Source organism: Cetorhinus maximus, chromosome 22 (assembly GCF_964194155.1).
Source record: "Cetorhinus maximus chromosome 22, sCetMax3.hap1.1, whole genome shotgun sequence".
Classification (NCBI taxonomy): Eukaryota; Metazoa; Chordata; class Chondrichthyes; order Lamniformes; family Cetorhinidae; genus Cetorhinus; species Cetorhinus maximus.
This window is the reverse complement of record NC_135900.1, coordinates 66,598,378-66,618,083: the sequence shown is the minus strand read 5'-3', so window position 1 is coordinate 66,618,083 and position 19,706 is coordinate 66,598,378.

Genomic DNA, 19,706 nt, shown 5'->3' with positions numbered 1-19,706 from the left:
CCACCCTCTGATTGTAATGGAGTCTTCAAACTCGGCCGACCCCCTAAAGAAATGAAGTGTGCACACTTGACCAACCCTCTTTTGAAATGAAGTTTGCGCAGTAGGCCCACCCTCTGTTTGAAATGAAGTCTGCACACTCGGCTCACCCTCTGTTTGTAATGAAGTCTTCACACTCGGCCCACCTTCTGTTTGAAATGAAGTATGCTCACTCGGCCCACCCTCTGTTTGAAATGAAATCTGAACAATCGACCCACCCTCTGTTTAAAATGAATTCTTCAAACATGGCCCACCCTCTGTTTGTAATGAAGTCTGCAGACTCGACCCGCCCTCTGTTTGTAATGAAGTCTGCAAACTCGACCCATCCTCGGTTTGCAATGAAGTCTGCACACTTGACCCACCCTCTGTTTGTAATGAAGTCTGCACACTCGTCCCACCCTCTGTTCGAAATGAAGTCTGCACACTCGGCCCACCCTCTGTTTGTAATGGAGTCTTCACATTCGGCCCACCCCCTAAAGAAATGAAGTGTGCACACTCGACCCACCCTCTGTTTGAAATGAAGTCTGCACATTCGGCCCACCCTCTTTTGAAATGAAGTTTGCGCACGAGGCCCCCCCTCTGTTTGAAATGAAGTATGCACACTCGGCTCACCCTCCGTTTGTAATGAAGTCTTCACACGCGGCCCACCCTCTATTTGAAATGAAGTATGCTCACTCGGCCCACCCTCTGTTTGAAATGAAATTTGAACAATCGACCCACCCTCTGTTTAAAATGAAGTCTTCAAACATGGCCCACCCTCTGTTTGTAATGAAGTCTGCAGACTCGACCCGCCCTCTGTTTGTAATGAAGTCTGCAAACTCGACCCACCCTTGGTTTGTAATGAAGTCTGCACACTCGGCACACCCTCTGTTCTAAATGAAGTCCGCACACTCGGCCAACCCTCTGTTTGAAATGAAGTCTGCACACTCGTCCCACCCTTTGTTCGAAATGAAGTCTGCACACTCGGCCCACCCTCTGTTTGTAATGGAGCCTTCATGCTCGGCCCACCCACTACTTGAAATGAAGTCTGCACACGCGGCCCAACCTCTGTTTGAAATGAAGTCTGCACACTCGGCCCAACCTCTGTTTGAAATGAAGTCTGCACACTCGGCCCACCCTCTCTTTGTAATGAAGTCTGCACACTCGGCCCAACCTCTGTTTGAAATGAAGTCTGCACACGCGGCCCAACCTCTGTTTGAAATGAAGTCTGCACACTCGGCCCACCCTCTGTTTGTAATGAAGTCTGCACACTCGGCCCAACCTCTGTTTGAAATGAAGTCTGCACACTCGGCCGACCCTCTGTTTGAAATGAAGTCTGCACAGGCGGCCAACCCTCTGTTTGTAATGAACTCTGCACACTCGACCCACCCTCTGTTTAAAATGAAGTCTGCACACTAGGCCCACCCTCTGTTTGCAATTAAGTCTGCACACTCGGCCCACACTCTGTTTGAAATGAAGTCTGCACACTCGGCCCACCCTCTGTTTGTAATGAAGTCTGCACACTCGGCCCACCCTCTGTTTGTAATGAAGTCTGCACACTCGATCCATCCACTTTTTGAAATGAAGTCGGCACACTCGGCCAACCCTCTGATTGTAATGAACTCTGCACACTCGAACCACGCTCAGTTTGTAATGAAGTTGCACACTCGACCCACCCTCTGTTTGAACTGAAGTCTGCACACTCTCCCCCCCCTCTGTTTGTAATGAAGTCTGCACACTCGACCCACCCTTTGTTTGTAATGGAGTCTGCACACTCGGTCCACCCTCTGTTTGAAATGAAGTCTGCACACTCGGCCCACCCTCTGTTTGTAATGGAGTCTTCACACTCGGCCCACCCTCTGTTTGTAATGGAGTCTTCACACTCGGCCGACCCCCTAAAGAAATGAAGTGTGCACACTCGACCCACCCTCTGTTTGAAATGAAGTCTGCACACTCGGCCCACCCTCTGTTTGAAATGAAGTCTTCACACTCGGCCCACCCTCTATTTGAAATGAAGTATGCTCACTCGGCCCACCCTCTGTTTGAAATGAAATCTGAACAACCGACCCACCCTCTGTTTAAAATGAATTCTTCAAACATGGCCCACCCTCTGTTTGTAATGAAGTCTGCAGACTCGACCCGCCCGCTGTTTGTAATGAAGTCTGCAAACTCGACCCATCCTCGGTTTGTAATGAAGTCTGCACACTTGACCCACCCTCTGTTTGTAATGAAGTCTGCACAATCGGCCCACGCTGTGTTTGAAATGAAGTCTGCACACTCGTCCCACCCTCTGTTCGAAATGAAGTCTGCACACTCGGCCCACCCTCTGTTTGTAATGGAGTCTTCACATTCGGCCCACCCCCTAAAGAAATGAAGTGTGCACACTCGACCCACCCTAAGTTTGAAATGAAGTCTGCACATTCGGCCCACCCTCTTTTGAAATGAAGTTTGCGCACGAGGCCCACCCTCTGTTTGAAATGAAGTATGCACACTCGGCTCACCCTCCGTTTGTAATGAAGTCTTCACACTCGGCCCACCCTCTGTTTGAAATGAAATCTGAACAATCGACCCACCCTCTGTTTAAAATGAAGTCTTCAAACATGGCCCACCCTCTGTTTGTAATGAAGTCTGCAGACTCGACCCGCCCTCTGTTTGTAATGAAGTCTGGAAACTCGACCCACCCTCGGTTTGTAATGAAGTCTGCACACTTGACCCACCCTCTGTTTGTAATGAGGTCTGCACACTCGGCCCACGCTGTGTTTGAAATGAAGTCTGCACACTCGGCCCACCCTCTGTTCGAAATGAAATCCGCACACTCGGCCAACCCTCTGTTTGAAATGAAGTCTGCACACTCGTCCCACCCTCTGTTCGAAATGAAGTCTGCACACTCGGCCCACCCTCTGTTTGTAATGAAGTCAGCACACTCGGCCCACCCTCTGTTTGTAAAGAAGTCTGCACACTCGGCCCACCCTCTGTTTGAAATGAATTCTGCACACTCGAACCACCCTCTGTTTGAAATGAAGTCTGCAAACACGGCCCACCCTTTGTTTGTAATGAAGTCTGCGCACTCGGCCCACCCTCTGTTTGTAATGAAGTCTGCACACTCGACCCACCCTCTGTTTGTAATGAAGTCTGCACACTCGGCCCGCCCTCTGTTTGTATGAAGTCTGCACACTCGATCCACCCTCTTTTTGAAATGAAGTCGGCACACTCGGCCCACCCTCTGATTGTAATGGAGTCTTCAAACTCGGCCGACCCCCTAAAGAAATGAAGTGTGCACACTTGACCAACCCTCTTTTGAAATGAAGTTTGCGCAGTAGGCCCACCCTCTGTTTGAAATGAAGTCTGCACACTCGGCTCACCCTCTGTTTGTAATGAAGTCTTCACACTCGGCCCACCTTCTGTTTGAAATGAAGTATGCTCACTCGGCCCACCCTCTGTTTGAAATGAAATCTGAACAATCGACCCACCCTCTGTTTAAAATGAATTCTTCAAACATGGCCCACCCTCTGTTAGTAATGAAGTCTGCAGACTCGACCCGCCCTCTGTTTGTAATGAAGTCTGCAAACTCGACCCATCCTCGGTTTGCAATGAAGTCTGCACACTTGACCCACCCTCTGTTTGTAATGAAGTCTGCACACTCGTCCCACCCTCTGTTCGAAATGAAGTCTGCACACTCGGCCCACCCTCTGTTTGTAATGGAGTCTTCACATTCGGCCCACCCCCTAAAGAAATGAAGTGTGCACACTCGTCCCACCCTCTGTTCGAAATGAAGTCTGCACACTCGGCCCACCCTCTGTTTGTAATGGAGTCTTCACATTCGGCCCACCCCCTAAAGAAATGAAGTCTGCACACTCGGCCCACCCTCTGTTTGAAATGAAGTCTTCACACTCGGCCCACCCTCTATTTGAAATGAAGTATGCTCACTCGGCCCACCCTCTGTTTGAAATGAAATCTGAACAATCGACCCACCCTCTGTTTAAAATGAATTCTTCAAACATGGCCCACCCTCTGTTTGTAATGAAGTCTGCAGACTCGACCCGCCCGCTGTTTGTAATGAAGTCTGCAAACTCGACCCATCCTCGGTTTGTAATGAAGTCTGCACACTTGACCCACCCTCTGTTTGTAATGAAGTCTGCACAATCGGCCCACGCTGTGTTTGAAATGAAGTCTGCACACTCGTCCCACCCTCTGTTCGAAATGAAGTCTGCACACTCGGCCCACCCTCTGTTTGTAATGGAGTCTTCACATTCGGCCCACCCCCTAAAGAAATGAAGTGTGCACACTCGACCCACCCTAAGTTTGAAATGAAGTCTGCACATTCGGCCCACCCTCTTTTGAAATGAAGTTTGCGCACGAGGCCCACCCTCTGTTTGAAATGAAGTATGCACACTCGGCTCACCCTCCGTTTGTAATGAAGTCTTCACACTCGGCCCACCCTCTGTTTGAAATGAAATCTGAACAATCGACCCACCCTCTGTTTAAAATGAAGTCTTCAAACATGGCCCACCCTCTGTTTGTAATGAAGTCTGCAGACTCGACCCGCCCTCTGTTTGTAATGAAGTCTGGAAACTCGACCCACCCTCGGTTTGTAATGAAGTCTGCACACTTGACCCACCCTCTGTTTGTAATGAGGTCTGCACACTCGGCCCACATCTGTTTGTAATGATGTCTGCACACTCTGCCCAACCTCTGTTTTTAATTAATTCTGCACACACGGCCCACCCTCTGTTTGAAATGAAGTCTGCAAACTCGGCCCACCCTCTGTTTGTAATGAAGTCTGCACACTCGTCCCACGCTCTGTTTGTAATGAAGTCTGCACACTGGGCCCACCCTCGGTTTGTAATGAAGTCTGCACAATAGGCCTACCCTCTGTTTGAAATTAAGTCGGCACACTTGACCCACCCTCTGTTTGTAATGAAGTCTGCACACTCGACCCAGCCTCTGCTTGAAATGAGGTCTGCACAGTCGGCCCACCATCTGTTTGAAATGAAGTCTGCACACTGGGCCTACCCTCTGCTTGTAATGAAGTCTGCACACTCACCCACCCTCTGTTTGTAATGAAGTCTGCACAGTCGGCCCACCCTCTGTTTGTAATTAAGTTTGCAAATTTGGCCCACCATCTGTTTGAAATGAAGCCTGCACACTCGGCCCCCATCATTATGTAATTACGTCTGCACACTCGCCCACCCTTTGTTTGTAATGATGTCTGCATAATCGGCCCACCCTCTGTTTGTAATTAAGTTTGCAAACTCGGCCCACCCTATGTTTGAAATGAAGTCTGCACACTCGTCCCAGCCTCTGTTTGTAATGAAGTCTGCACACTCGGCCAGCCCTCTGTTTGTAATGAAGTCTGCACACTCGATCCACCCTCTTTTTGAAATTAAGTCGGCACACTCGGACCACCCTCTGATTGTAATGAAGTCTGCACGCTCGGCCCACGCTCTGTTTGTAATGAAGTCTGCACACTCGACCCACCCTCAGTTTGAAATGAAGTCTGCACACTCTGCCCACCCTCTGTTTGTAATGAAGTCTGCACACTCGACCCACCCTCTGTTTGTAATGAAGTCTGCACATTCGGTCCACGCTGTGCTTGAAATGAAGTCTGCACACTCGGCCCACCCTCTGTTTGAAATGAAGTCTGCACACTCTGCCCACCCTCTGTTTGTAATGGAGTCTTCACACTCGGCCCACCCCCATTTGAAATGAAGTCAGCACACTCGACCCACCCAATGTTTGTAATGATGTCTGCACACTCGGCCCACCCTCTGTTTGTAATGAAGACTGCACACTCGGCCCACCCTATGCTTGAAATGAAGTCTGCACACTCGTCCCACCCTCTGTTTGTAATGAAGTCTGCGCACTTGGCCAGCCCTCTGTTTGTAATGAAGTCTGCACACTCGATCCACCCTCTTTTTGAAATGAAGTCGGCACACTCGGACCACCCTCTGATTGTAATGAAGTCTGCACGCTCGGCCCACGCTCTGTTTGTAATGAAGTCTGCACACTCGACACGCCCTCTGTTTGCAATGAAGTCTGCACACTCGACCCACCCTCTGTTTGTAATGAAGTCTGCACACTCGGCCCACCCTCTGTTTGAAATGAAGTCCGCAGACTAGCCCACCCTCTGTTTGTATTAAAGTCTGCACACCCGGCCCACCCTCGGTTTATAATGAAGTCTGCACACTCGGCCCACCCTCTGTTTGAAATGAAGGCTGCACACTCAGCCACCATTTGTTTGTAATTAAGTCTGCACACTCGGCCCACTCTCTGTTTGTAATTAAGTCTGCACACTCAGCCCACCCTCTGTTTGAAATGAAGTCCGCAGACTAGCCTGCCCTCTGTTTGTATTAAAGTCTGCACACCCGGCACACCCTCTGTTCGTAATGAAGTCTGCACACTCGGCCCACCCTCTGTTTGAAATGAAGGCTGCACACTCAGCCACCATTTGTTTGTAATTAAGTGTGCACACTTGGCCCACTCTCTGTTTGTAATTAAGTCTGCACACTCGGCCCACCCTCTGAATGAAATGAAATCTGTACACTCGGACCACCCTATGTTTGTAATGAAGTCTGCACACTCGGCCCGCCCACTGTTTGAAATGAAGTCTGCACACTCGGCCCACATCTGTTTTTAATTAATTCTGCACACACGGCCCACCCTCTGTTTGAAATGAAGTCTGCAAACTCGGCCCACCCTCTGTTTGTAATGAAGTCTGCACACTCGTCCCACGCTCTGTTTGTAATGAAGTCTGCACACTGGGCCCACCCTCGGTTTGTAATGAAGTCTGCACACTAGGCCTACCCTCTGTTTGAAATTAAGTCGGCACACTTGACCCACCCTCTGTTTGTAATGAAGTCTGCACACTCGACCCAGCCTCTGTTTGAAATGAGGTCCGCACACTCGGCCCACCATCTGTTTGAAATGAAGTCTGCACACTGGGCCTACCCTCTGCTTGTAATGAAGTCTGCACACTCGCCCACCCTCTGTTTGTAATGAAGTCTGCACAGTCGGCCCACCCTCTGTTTGTAATTAAGTTTGCAAATTTGGCCCACCATCTGTTTGAAATGAAGCCTGCACACTTGGCCCCCATCATTATGTAATTACGTCTGCACACTCGGCCTATCCTCTGCTTGTAATGAAGTCTGCACACTCGCCCACCCTCTGTTTGTAATGATGTCTGCACAATCGGCCCACCCTCTGTTTGTAATTAAGTTTGCAAACTCGGCCCACCCTATGTTTGAAATGAAGTCTGCACACTCGTCCCAGCCTCTGTTTGTAATGAAGTCTGCACACTCGGCCAGCCCTCTGTTTGTAATGAAGTCTGCACACTCGATCCACCCTCTTTTTGAAATGAAGTCGGCACACTCGGACCACCCTATGATTGTAATGAAGTCTGCACGCTCGGCCCACGCTCTGTTTGTAATGAAGTCTGCACACTCGACCCACCCTCAGTTTGAAATGAAGTCTGCACACTCTGCCCACCCTCTGTTTGTAATGAAGTCTGCACACTCGACCCACCCTCTGTTTGTAATGAAGTCTGCACACTCGGTCCACCCTCTGTTTGAAATGAAGTCTGCACACTCTGCCCACCCTCTGTTTGTAATGGAGTCTTCACACTCGGCCCACCCCCATTTGAAATGAAGTCAGCACACTCGACCCACCCAATGTTTGTAATGATGTCTGCACACTTGTGCCACCCTCTGTTTGTAATGAAGTCTGCACACTCGGCCCACCCTCTGTTTGAAATGAAGTCTGCACACTCGGCCCACCCTCTGCTTGAAATGAAGTCTGCACACTCGGCCCACCCTCTGTATGAAATGAAGTCTGCACACTCGGCCCACCCTCTAATTGTAATGAAGTCTGCACACTCGGCCCACGCTCTGTTTGTAATGAAGTCTGCACACTCGGCCCGCCCTCTGTTTGTAATCAAGTCTGCACACTCGACCCACCCTCTGTTTGAAAAGAAGTCTGCACAGTCTGCCCACCCTCTGTTTGAAATGAAGTCTGCACACTCGGCCCACCCTCTGTTTGTAATGAAGTCTTCACACTCGGCCCACCCTCTATTTGAAATGAAGTCTGCACACTCGGCCCACCCTCTGTTTGAATTGAAGTCTGCACACTCGGCCCGCCCTTTGTTTGAAATGACATCTGCACACTCAACACACCCTCTGGTTAAAATGATGTCTGCAATCACGGCCCACCCAATGTTTGTAATGATGTTTGCACACTTGGCCCACCCTCTGTTTGTAATGAAGTCTGCACAATCGGCCAACCCGCTGTTTGAAATGAAGTCTGCACACTTGGCCCACCCTCTGCTTGTAATGAAGTCTGCACACTCGGCACACCCTCTGTTTGTAATGAAGTCTGCACACTCGGCCCACCCTCTGTTTGAAATGAAGGCTGCACACTCAGCTCCCATCTGTTTGTAATTAAGTCTGCACACTCGGCCCACCCTCTGATTGTAATTAAGTCTGCACACTCGGCCCATCCTCTGTTTGAAATGAAATCTGCACACTCGGAAAACCCTCTGTTTGTAATGAAGTCTGCACACTCGGCCCAACCTCTGTTTTTAATGAAGTCTGCACGCTCGGCCCGCCCTCTGTTTGTAATGAAGTCTGCACACTCGATCCACCCTCTTTTTGAAATGAAGTCGGCACACTCGGCCCACCCTCTAATTGTAATGAAGTCGGCACACTCGGCCCGCCCTCTGTTTGTAATGAAGTCTGCACACTCGATCCACCCTCTTTTTGAAATGAAGCCGGCACACTCGGCCAACCCTCTAATTGTAATGAAGTCTGCACACTCGGCCCACGCTCTGTTTGTAATGAAGTCTGCACACTCGACCCACCCTCTGTTTGAAATGAAGTCTGCACACTCTGCCCACCCTCAGTTTGTAATGAAGTCTGCACACTCGACCCACCCTCTGTTTGTAATGAAGTCCGCACACTCGGTCCACCCTCTGTTTGAAATGAAGTCTGCACACTCGGCCCACCCTCTGTTTGCAATGGAGTCTTCACACTCGGCCCACCCCCTTTTGACATGAAGTCAGCACACTCGACCCACCCAATGTTTGTAATGATGTCTGCACACTTGGGCCACCCTCTGTTTGTAATGAAGTCTGCACACTCGGCCCACCCTCTGTTTGAAATGAAGTCTGCACACTCGGCCCACCCTCTATTTGAAATGAAGTCTGCACACTCGGCCCACCCTCTGTTTGAAATGAAGTCTGCACACTCGGCCCACCCTCTGTTTGAAATGAAGTCTGCACACTCGTCCCACCCTTGGTTTGTAATGAAGTCTGCACACTCGGCCCGCCCTCTGTTTGTAATGAAGTCTGCACACTCGACCCACCCTCTGTTTGAAATGGAGTCTGCACACTCGGCCCGCCCTTTGTTTGAAATGACAACTGCACACTCAACACACCTTCTGTTTAAAATGATGTCTGCAAACACGGCCCACCCAATGTTTGTAATGATGTCTGCACACTTGGCCCACCCTCTGTTTGTTATGAAGTCTGCACAATCGGCCAACACTCTGTTTGTAATGAAGTCTGCACACTCGGCACACCCTCTGTTTGTAATGAAGTCTGCACACTCGGCCCACCCTCTAATTGTAATGAAGTCGGCACACTCGGCCCGCCCTTTGTTTGTAATGAAGTCTGCACACTCCATCCACCCTCTTTTTGAAATGAAGTCGGCACACTCGGCCCACCCTCTAATTGTAATGAAGTCTGCAAACTCGGCCCACGCTCTGTTTGAAATGAAGTCTGCACACTCGACACACCCTCTGTTTGAAATGAAGTCTGCACACTCTGCCCACCCTCTGTTAGAAATGAAGTATGCTCACTCGGCCCAACCTCTGTTTGAAATGAAATATGCACACTCGACCCACCCTCTGTTTTAAATGAAGTCTTCACACACGGCCCACCCTATGTTTGTAATGAAGTATGCACTCTCGACCCACCCTCGCTTTGTTATGAAGTCTGCACACTTGACCCACCCTCTGTTTGTAATGAAGTCTGCACACTCGGCACATCCTCTGTTAGAAATGAAGTATGCTCACTCGGCCCAACCTCTGTTCGAAATGAAATATGCACACTCGACCCACCCTCTGTTTAAAATGAAGTCTTCACACACGGCCCACCCTATGTTTGTAATGAAGTCTGCACACTCGACCCACCCTCGGTTTGTTATGAAGTCTGCACACTTGACCCACCCTCTGTTTGTAATGAAGTCTGCATACTCGGCCCACCCTCTGTTTGTAACGAAGTCTGCACATTCGACCCACCCTCTGATTGTAATTAACTCTGCAAACTTTGCCCACCCTCTGTTTGAATTGACGTCTGCACACTCGGACCCCATCATTATGTAATTAAGTCTGCACACTCGGCCTACCCTCTGTTTGTAATGAAGTCTGCACACTCGCCCACCCTCTAATTGTAATGAAGTCGGCACTCTCGGCCCGCCCTCTGTTTGTAATGAAGTCTGCACACTAGATCCACCCTCTTTTTGAAATGAAGTCGGCACACTCGGCCCACCCTCTAATTGTATGAAGTCTGCACACTCGGCCCACGCTCTGTTTGTAATGAAGTCTGCACACTCGTCCCACCCTCTGTTTGAAATGAAGTCTGCACACTCTGCCCACCCTCAGTTTTTAATGAAGTCTGCACACTCGACCCACCCTCTGTTTGTAATGAAGTCCGCACACTCGGTCCACCCTCTGTTTGAAATGAAGTCTGCACTCTCGGCCCAGCCTCTGTTTGTAACGGAGTCTTCACACTCGGCCCACCCCCTTTTGAAATGAAGTCTGCACATTCGACCCACCCTGTTTTTGAAATGAAGTCTGCACATTCGGCCCAACCTCTTTTGAAATGAAGTCTGCACACTAGGCCCAGCCTCTGCTTGAAATGAAGTACGCACATTCGGCTAACCCTCTGTTTGTAATGAAGACTGCACACTCGGCCCACCCTCTGTTAGAAATGAAGTATGCTCACTCGGCCAACCCTCTGTTTGAAATGAAGTCTGCACACTCTGCCCACCCTCTATTTGAAATGAAGTCTGCACACTCGGCCCACCCTCTGTTTGTAATGAAGTCTTCACACTCGGCCCACCCTCTATTTGAAATGAAGTCTGCACACTCGGCCCACCCTCTGTTTGAAATGAAGTCTGCACACTCGGCCCACCCACTGTTTGAAATGAAGTCTGCATACTCGACCCTACCTCTGTTTGTAATGAAGTCTGCACACTCGCTCCACGCTCTGCTTGAAATAAAGTCTTCACACTCGGCCTACCCTCTGTTTGAAATGAAGTCTGCACACAATTCGCCCACCCTCTGTTTGTAATGAAGTCAACACACTCGGCCCAACCTCTGTTTGTAATGAAGTCTGCACACTCGGCCCACCCTCTGTTTGTAATGAAGTCTGCACAGTCGGCCCACCCTCTGTTTGAAATGAAATCTGCACACTCGGACCACCCTCAGTTTGTAATGAAGTCTGCACACTCAGCCCAACCTCTGTTTTTAATTAAGTCTGCACGCTCGGCCCGCCCTCTGTTTGTAATGAAGTCTGCACACTCGATCCACCCTCTTTTTGAAATGAAGTCGGCACACTCGTCCCACCCACTAATTGTAATGAAGTCTGCACACTCGGCCCGCCCTCTGTTTGTAATGAAGTCTGCACACTCGACCCACCCTCTGTTGGAAATGACGTCTGCACACTCGGCCCACCCTTTGTTTGTAATGAAGTCTGCACACTCGGCCCACCCTCTGTTTGAAATGAAATATGCACACTCGCCCTACCCTCTGTTTTAAATGAAGTCAGCAAACACGGCCCACCCTATGTTTGTAATAAAGTCTGCACAATCGGCCCGCCCTCTGTTTTGTAATGAAGTCTGCACACTCGACCCGCGCTCTGTTTGTAATGAAGTTTGCACACTCGACGCACCCTCTGTTTGTAATGAAGTCTGCACACTCGACCCAACCTCTGTTTGTAATGAAGTCTGCACACTCGGCCCACCCTCTGTTAGAAATGAAGTCTGCACACTCGTCCCACCCTCTGTTTGTAATGAAGTCTGCACACTCGAACCATCCTCTGTTTGAAATGAGGTCTGCACACTCGGCCCACCCTCTGTTTGAAGTGAAGTCTGCACACTCGGCCCTCCCTTTGTTTGACATGAAGTCTGCACACTCGACACACCCTCTGTTTAAAATGAAGTCTGCTAACACGGACCACCCAATGTTTGTAATGATGTCTGCACACTTGGCCCACCCTCTGTTTGAAATGAAGTCTGCACACTTGGCCCACCCTCTGTTTGAAATGAAGCCCGCAGACTAGACCACCCTCCATTTGTAATAAAGTCTGCACACCCGGCCCCCCCTCTGTTTGTAATGAAGTCTGCACAATCGGCCAACCCTCTGTTTGAAATGAAGTCTGCACAGTTGGCCCACCCTCTGTTTGAAATGAAGTCCGCACACTAGCCCTCCCTCTGTTTGTAATGAAGTCTGCACACTCGGCATACCCTCTGTTTGTAATGAAGTCTGCACACTCGGCCCACCCTCTGTTTGAAATGAAGGCTGCACACTCAGCCCCCATCTGTTTGTAATTAAGTCTGCACACTCGGCCCACCCTCTGAATGTAATTAAGTCTGCACAGTCGGCCCACCCTCTGTTTGAAATGAAATCTGCACACTCGGACCACCCTCAGTTTGTAATGAAGTCTGCACACTCAGCCCAACCTCTGTTTTTAATTAAGTCTGCACGCTCGGCCCGCCCTCTGTTTGTAATGAAGTCTGCACACTCGATCCACCCTCTTTTTGAAATGAAGTCGGCACACTCGTCCCACCCACTAATTGTAATGAAGTCTGCACACTCGGCCCGCCCTCTGTTTGTAATGAAGTCTGCACACTCGATCCACCCTCTTTTTGAAATGAAGTCGGCACACTCGGCCCACCCTCTAATTGTAATGAAGTTTGCACACTCGGCCGACGCTCTGTTTGTAATGAAGTCTGCACACTCGACCCACCCTCTGTTTGAAATTAAGTCTGCACACTCTACCCACCCTCTGTTTGTAATGAAGTCTGCACACTCGACCCACCCTCTGTTTGTAATGAAGTCCGCACACTCGGTCCACCCTCTGTTTGAAATGAAGTCTGCACACACGCGGCCCAGCCTCTGTTTGTAACGGAGTCTTCACACTCGGCCCACCCCCTTTTGAAATGAAGTCTGCACACTCGACCCACCCTCTGTTTGAAATGAAGGCTGCACATTCGGCCCAACCTCTTTTGAAATGAAGTCTGCACATTCGGCTCTCCCTCTGTTTGTAATGAAGACTGCACACTCGGCCGACCCTCTGTTAGAAATGAAATATGCTCACTCGGCCCAACCTCTGTTTGAAATGAAATATGCACACTCGACCCACCCTCTGTTTAAAATGAAGTCTTCACACACGGCCCACCCTATGTCTGTAATGAAGTCTGCACACTCGACCCACCCTCGGTTTGTTATGAAGTCTGCACACTTGACCCACCCTCTGTTTGTAATGAAGTCTGCACACTCGGCCCACCCTCTGTTTGTAACGAAGTCTGCACATTCGTCCCACCCTCTGTTTGTAATTAACTCTGCACACTTGTCCAACCCTCTGTTTGAAATGACGTCTGCACACTCGGACCCCATCATTATGTATTTATGTCTGCACACTCGGCCTACCCTCTGTTTGTAATGAAGTCTGCACACTCGGCCCATCCTCTGTTTGTAATTAAGTTTGCAAACTTGGCCCAACATCTGTTTGAAATGAAGTCTGCACACTCAGCCCCCATCTGTTTGTAATTAAGTCAGCAGACTCGGCCCACCCTCTGTTTGAAATGAAATCTGCACACGCGGAACACCCTCTGTTTGTAATAAACTCTGCACAGTCGGCCCGCCCTCTGTTTGAAATGAAGTCTGCACACTCGTCCCACATCTGATTGTAATTAAGTCTGCACACTCGGCCAACCCTCTGTTTGTAATTAAGTCTGCACACTCGGCCCTCCCTCTGTTTGAATTTAAGCCGGCACACTCCGTCCACCCTCTGTTTGTAATGAAGTCTGCACACTCGGCCCGCCCTCTGTTTGTAATGAAGTCTGCACACTCGACCCACCCTCTGTTTGAAATTAAGTCTGCACACTCTACCCACCCTCTGTTTGTAATGAAGTCTGCACACTCGACCCACCCTCTGTTTGTAATGAAGTCCGCACACTCGGTCCACCCTCTGTTTGAAATGAAGTCTGCACACTCAGCCCAGCCTCTGTTTGTAACGGAGTCTTCACACTCGGCCCACCCCCTTTTGAAATGAAGTCTGCACACTCGACCCACCCTCTGTTTGAAATGAAGGCTGCACACTCGGCCCAACCTCTTTTGAAATGAAGTCTGCACATTCGGCTCTCCCTCTGTTTGTAATGAAGACTGCACACTCGGCCGACCCTCTGTTAGAAATGAAATATGCTCACTCGGCCCAACCTCTGTTTGAAATGAAATATGCACACTCGACCCACCCTCTGTTTAAAATGAAGTCTTCACACACGGCCCACCCTATGTCTGTAATGAAGTCTGCACACTCGACCCACCCTCGGTTTGTTATGAAGTCTGCACACTTGACCCACCCTCTGTTTGTAATGAAGTCTGCACACTCGGCCCACCCTCTGTTTGTAACGAAGTCTGCACATTCGTCCCACCCTCTGTTTGTAATTAACTCTGCACACTTGTCCAACCCTCTGTTTGAAATGACGTCTGCACACTCGGACCCCATCATTATGTATTTATGTCTGCACACTCGGACTACCCTCTGTTTGTAATGAAGTCTGCACACTCGGCCCATCCTCTGTTTGTAATTAAGTTTGCAAACTTGGCCCAACATCTGTTTGAAATGAAGTCTGCACACTCAGCCCCCATCTGTTTGTAATTAAGTCAGCAGACTCGGCCCACCCTCTGTTTGAAATGAAATCTGCACACGCGGAACACCCTCTGTTTGTAATAAACTCTGCACAGTCGGCCCGCCCTCTGTTTGAAATGAAGTCTGCACACTCGTCCCACATCTGATTGTAATTAAGTCTGCACACTCGGCCAACCCTCTGTTTGTAATTAAGTCTGCACACTCGGCCCTCCCTCTGTTTGTAATGAAGTCTGCACAATTGGCCCACCCTCTGTTTGTAATTAAGTCTGTACACTCGGCTCACACTCTGTTTGTATTGAAGTCTGCACACTCGACCCACCCTCTGTTTGAAATGAAGTCAGCACACTCGGCCCACCCTCTGTTTGTAATGAAGTCTGCACACTCGGCCCACCCACTGTTTGAAATGAAGTCTGCACACTCGACCCACCCACTGTTTGTAATGAACTCTGCACATTCGGTCCACGCTCTGCTTGAAATGAAGTCTGCACTCTCGGCCTACCCTCTGTTTGAAATGAAGTCTGCACACTTGCTCCACGCTCTGCTTGAAATAAAGTCTTCACACTCGGCCTACCCTCTGTTTGAAATGAAGTCTGCACACAATTCGCCCACCCTCTGTTTGTAATGAAGTCAACACACTCGGCCCAACCTCTGTTTGTAATGAAGTCTGCACACTCGGCCCACCCTCTGTTTGTAATGAAGTCTGCACACTCGGCCCACCCTCTGTTTGTAATGAAGTCTGCACACTCGGCCCACCGTCTGTTTGTAATGAAGTCTGCACACTCGGCCCACCCTCTCTTTGAAATGAAGTCTGCACACTCGGCCCTCCCTTTGTTTGACATGAAGTCTGCACACTCGACACACCCTCTGTTTAAAATGAAGTCTGCTAACACGGCCCACCCAATGTTTGTAATGATGTCTGCACACTTGGCCCACCCTCTGTTTGTAATGAAGTCTGCACACTCGGCCCACCCTCTGTTTGAAATGAAGTCTGCACACTTGGCCCACCCTCTGTTTGAAATGAAGCCCACAGACTAGACCACCCTCCGTTTGTAATAAAGTCTGCACACCCGGCCCACCCTCTGTTTGTAATGAAGTCTGCACACTCGGCCCACCCTCTGTTTGAAGTGAAGTCTGCACACTTGGCCCACCCTCTGTTTGTAATTAAGTCTGCACTCTCGGCCTACCCTCTGTTTGAAATGAGGTCTGCACACTCGGCCCACCCTCTGTTTGTAATGAAGTCTGCACACTCGGCCCACCCTCTGTTTGAAGTGAAGTCTGCACACTTGGCCCACCCTCTTTTTGTAATTAAGTCTGCACTCTCGGCCTACCCTCTGTTTGAAATGAAGTCTGCACACTCGGCCCACCCACTGTTTGTAATGAAGTCTGCACACTCGACCCAACCTCTGTTTGTAATGAAGTCTGCACACTCGACCCACCCTCTGTTTGATATGAAGTCTGCACACTCGGCCAACCCTCTGTTTGTAATGAAGTCTGCACACTCGGCCCACCCTCTGTTAGAAATGAAGTCTGCACACTCGTCCCACCCTCTGTTTGTAATGAACTCTGCACACTCGAACCATCCTCTGTTTGAAATGAGGTCTGCACACTCGGCCCACCCTTTGTTTGAAGTGAAGTCTGCACACTCGGCCCTCCCTTTGTTTGACATGAAGTCTGCACATTCGACACACCCTCTGTTTAAAATGAAGTCTGCTAACACGGACCACCCAATGTTTGTAATGATGTCTGCACACTTGGCCCACCCTCTGTTTGAAATGAAGCCCGCAGACTAGACCACCCTCCGTTTGTAATCAAGTCTGCACACCCGGCCCACCCTCTGTTTGTAATGAAGTCTGCACACTCGGCCCACCCTCTGTTTGAAGTGAAGTCTGCACACTTGGCCCACCCTCTGTTTGAAATGAAGCCCGCAGACTAGACCACCCTCCGTTTGTAATAAAGTCTGCACACCCGGCCCACCCTCTGTTTGTAACGAAGTCTGCACATTCGTCCCACCCTCTGTTTGTAATGAAGTCTGCACACTCGGCCCACATCTGTTTGTAATGAAGTCTGCACACTCTGCCCAACCTCTGTTTTTAATTAAGTCGGCACACTCGGCCCACCCTCTGTTTGAAATGAAGTCTGCAAACTCGGCCCACCCTCTGTTTGTAATGTAGTCTGCACACTCGGGCCGCACTCTGTTTGAAATGAAGTCTGCACACTCGGCCTACCCTCCATTTGAAATGAAGTCTGCACACTCGACCCACCCTCTGTTTGTTATGAAGTCTGCACACTTGACCCACCCTCTGTTTGTAATGAAGTCTGCACACTCGGCCCACCCTCTGTTTGTAACGAAGTCTGCACATTCGTCCCACCCTCTGTTTGTAATTAACTCTGCACACTTGTCCCACCCTCTGTTTGAAATGAAGTCTGCACACTTGGCCCACCCTCTGTTTGAAATGAAGCCCGCAGACTAGACCACCCTCCATTTGTAATAAAGTCTGCACACCCGGCCCCCCCTCTGTTTGTAATGAAGTCTGCACAATCGGCCAACCCTCTGTTTGAAATGAAGTCTGCACAGTTGGCCCACCCTCTGTTTGAAATGAAGTCCGCACACTAGCCCTCCCTCTGTTTGTAATGAAGTCTGCACACTCGGCATACCCTCTGTTTGTAATGAAGTCTGCACACTCGGCCCACCCTCTGTTTGAAATGAAGGCTGCACACTCAGCCCCCATCTGTTTGTAATTAAGTCTGCACACTCGGCCCACCCTCTGAATGTAATTAAGTCTGCACAGTCGGCCCACCCTCTGTTTGAAATGAAATCTGCACACTCGGACCACCCTCAGTTTGTAATGAAGTCTGCACACTCAGCCCAACCTCTGTTTTTAATTAAGTCTGCACGCTCGGCCCGCCCTCTGTTTGTAATGAAGTCTGCACACTCGATCCACCCTCTTTTTGAAATGAAGTCGGCACACTCGTCCCACCCACTAATTGTAATGAAGTCTGCACACTCGGCCCGCCCTCTGTTTGTAATGAAGTCTGCACACTCGATCCACCCTCTTTTTGAAATGAAGTCGGCACACTCGGCCCACCCTCTAATTGTAATGAAGTTTGCACACTCGGCCGACGCTCTGTTTGTAATGAAGTCTGCACACTCGACCCACCCTCTGTTTGAAATTAAGTCTGCACACTCTACCCACCCTCTGTTTGTAATGAAGTCTGCACACTCGACCCACCCTCTGTTTGTAATGAAGTCCGCACACTCGGTCCACCCTCTGTTTGAAATGAAGTCTGCACACTCGGCCCAGCCTCTGTTTGTAACGGAGTCTTCACACTCGGCCCACCCCCTTTTGAAATGAAGTCTGCACACTCGACCCACCCTCTGTTTGAAATGAAGGCTGCACATTCGGCCCAACCTCTTTTGAAATGAAGTCTGCACATTCGGCTCTCCCTCTGTTTGTAATGAAGACTGCACACTCGGCCGACCCTCTGTTAGAAATGAAATATGCTCACTCGGCCCAACCTCTGTTTGAAATGAAATATGCACACTCGACCCACCCTCTGTTTAAAATGAAGTCTTCACACACGGCCCACCCTATGTCTGTAATGAAGTCTGCACACTCGACCCACCCTCGGTTTGTTATGAAGTCTGCACACTTGACCCACCCTCTGTTTGTAATGAAGTCTGCACACTCGGCCCACCCTCTGTTTGTAACGAAGTCTGCACATTCGTCCCACCCTCTGTTTGTAATTAACTCTGCACACTTGTCCAACCCTCTGTTTGAAATGACGTCTGCACACTCGGACCCCATCATTATGTATTTATGTCTGCACACTCGGCCTACCCTCTGTTTGTAATGAAGTCTGCACACTCGGCCCATCCTCTGTTTGTAATTAAGTTTGCAAACTTGGCCCAACATCTGTTTGAAATGAAGTCTGCACACTCAGCCCCCATCTGTTTGTAATTAAGTCAGCAGACTCGGCCCACCCTCTGTTTGAAATGAAATCTGCACACGCGGAACACCCTCTGTTTGTAATAAACTCTGCACAGTCGGCCCGCCCTCTGTTTGAAATGAAGTCTGCACACTCGTCCCACATCTGATTGTAATTAAGTCTGCACACTCGGCCAACCCTCTGTTTGTAATTAAGTCTGCACACTCGGCCCTCCCTCTGTTTGAATTTAAGCCGGCACACTCCGTCCACCCTCTGTTTGTAATGAAGTCTGCACACTCGGCCCGCCCTCTGTTTGTAATGAAGTCTGCACACTCGACCCACCCTCTGTTTGAAATTAAGTCTGCACACTCTACCCACCCTCTGTTTGTAATGAAGTCTGCACACTCGACCCACCCTCTGTTTGTAATGAAGTCCGCACACTCGGTCCACCCTCTGTTTGAAATGAAGTCTGCACACTCGGCCCAGCCTCTGTTTGTAACGGAGTCTTCACACTCGGCCCACCCCCTTTTGAAATGAAGTCTGCACATTCGGCTCTCCCTCTGTTTGTAATGAAGACTGCACACTCGGCCGACCCTCTGTTAGAAATGAAATATGCTCACTCGGCCCAACCTCTGTTTGAAATGAAATATGCACACTCGACCCACCCTCTGTTTAAAATGAAGTCTTCACACACGGCCCACCCTATGTCTGTAATGAAGTCTGCACACTCGACCCACCCTCGGTTTGTTATGAAGTCTGCACACTTGACCCACCCTCTGTTTGTAATGAAGTCTGCACACTCGGCCCACCCTCTGTTTGTAACGAAGTCTGCACATTC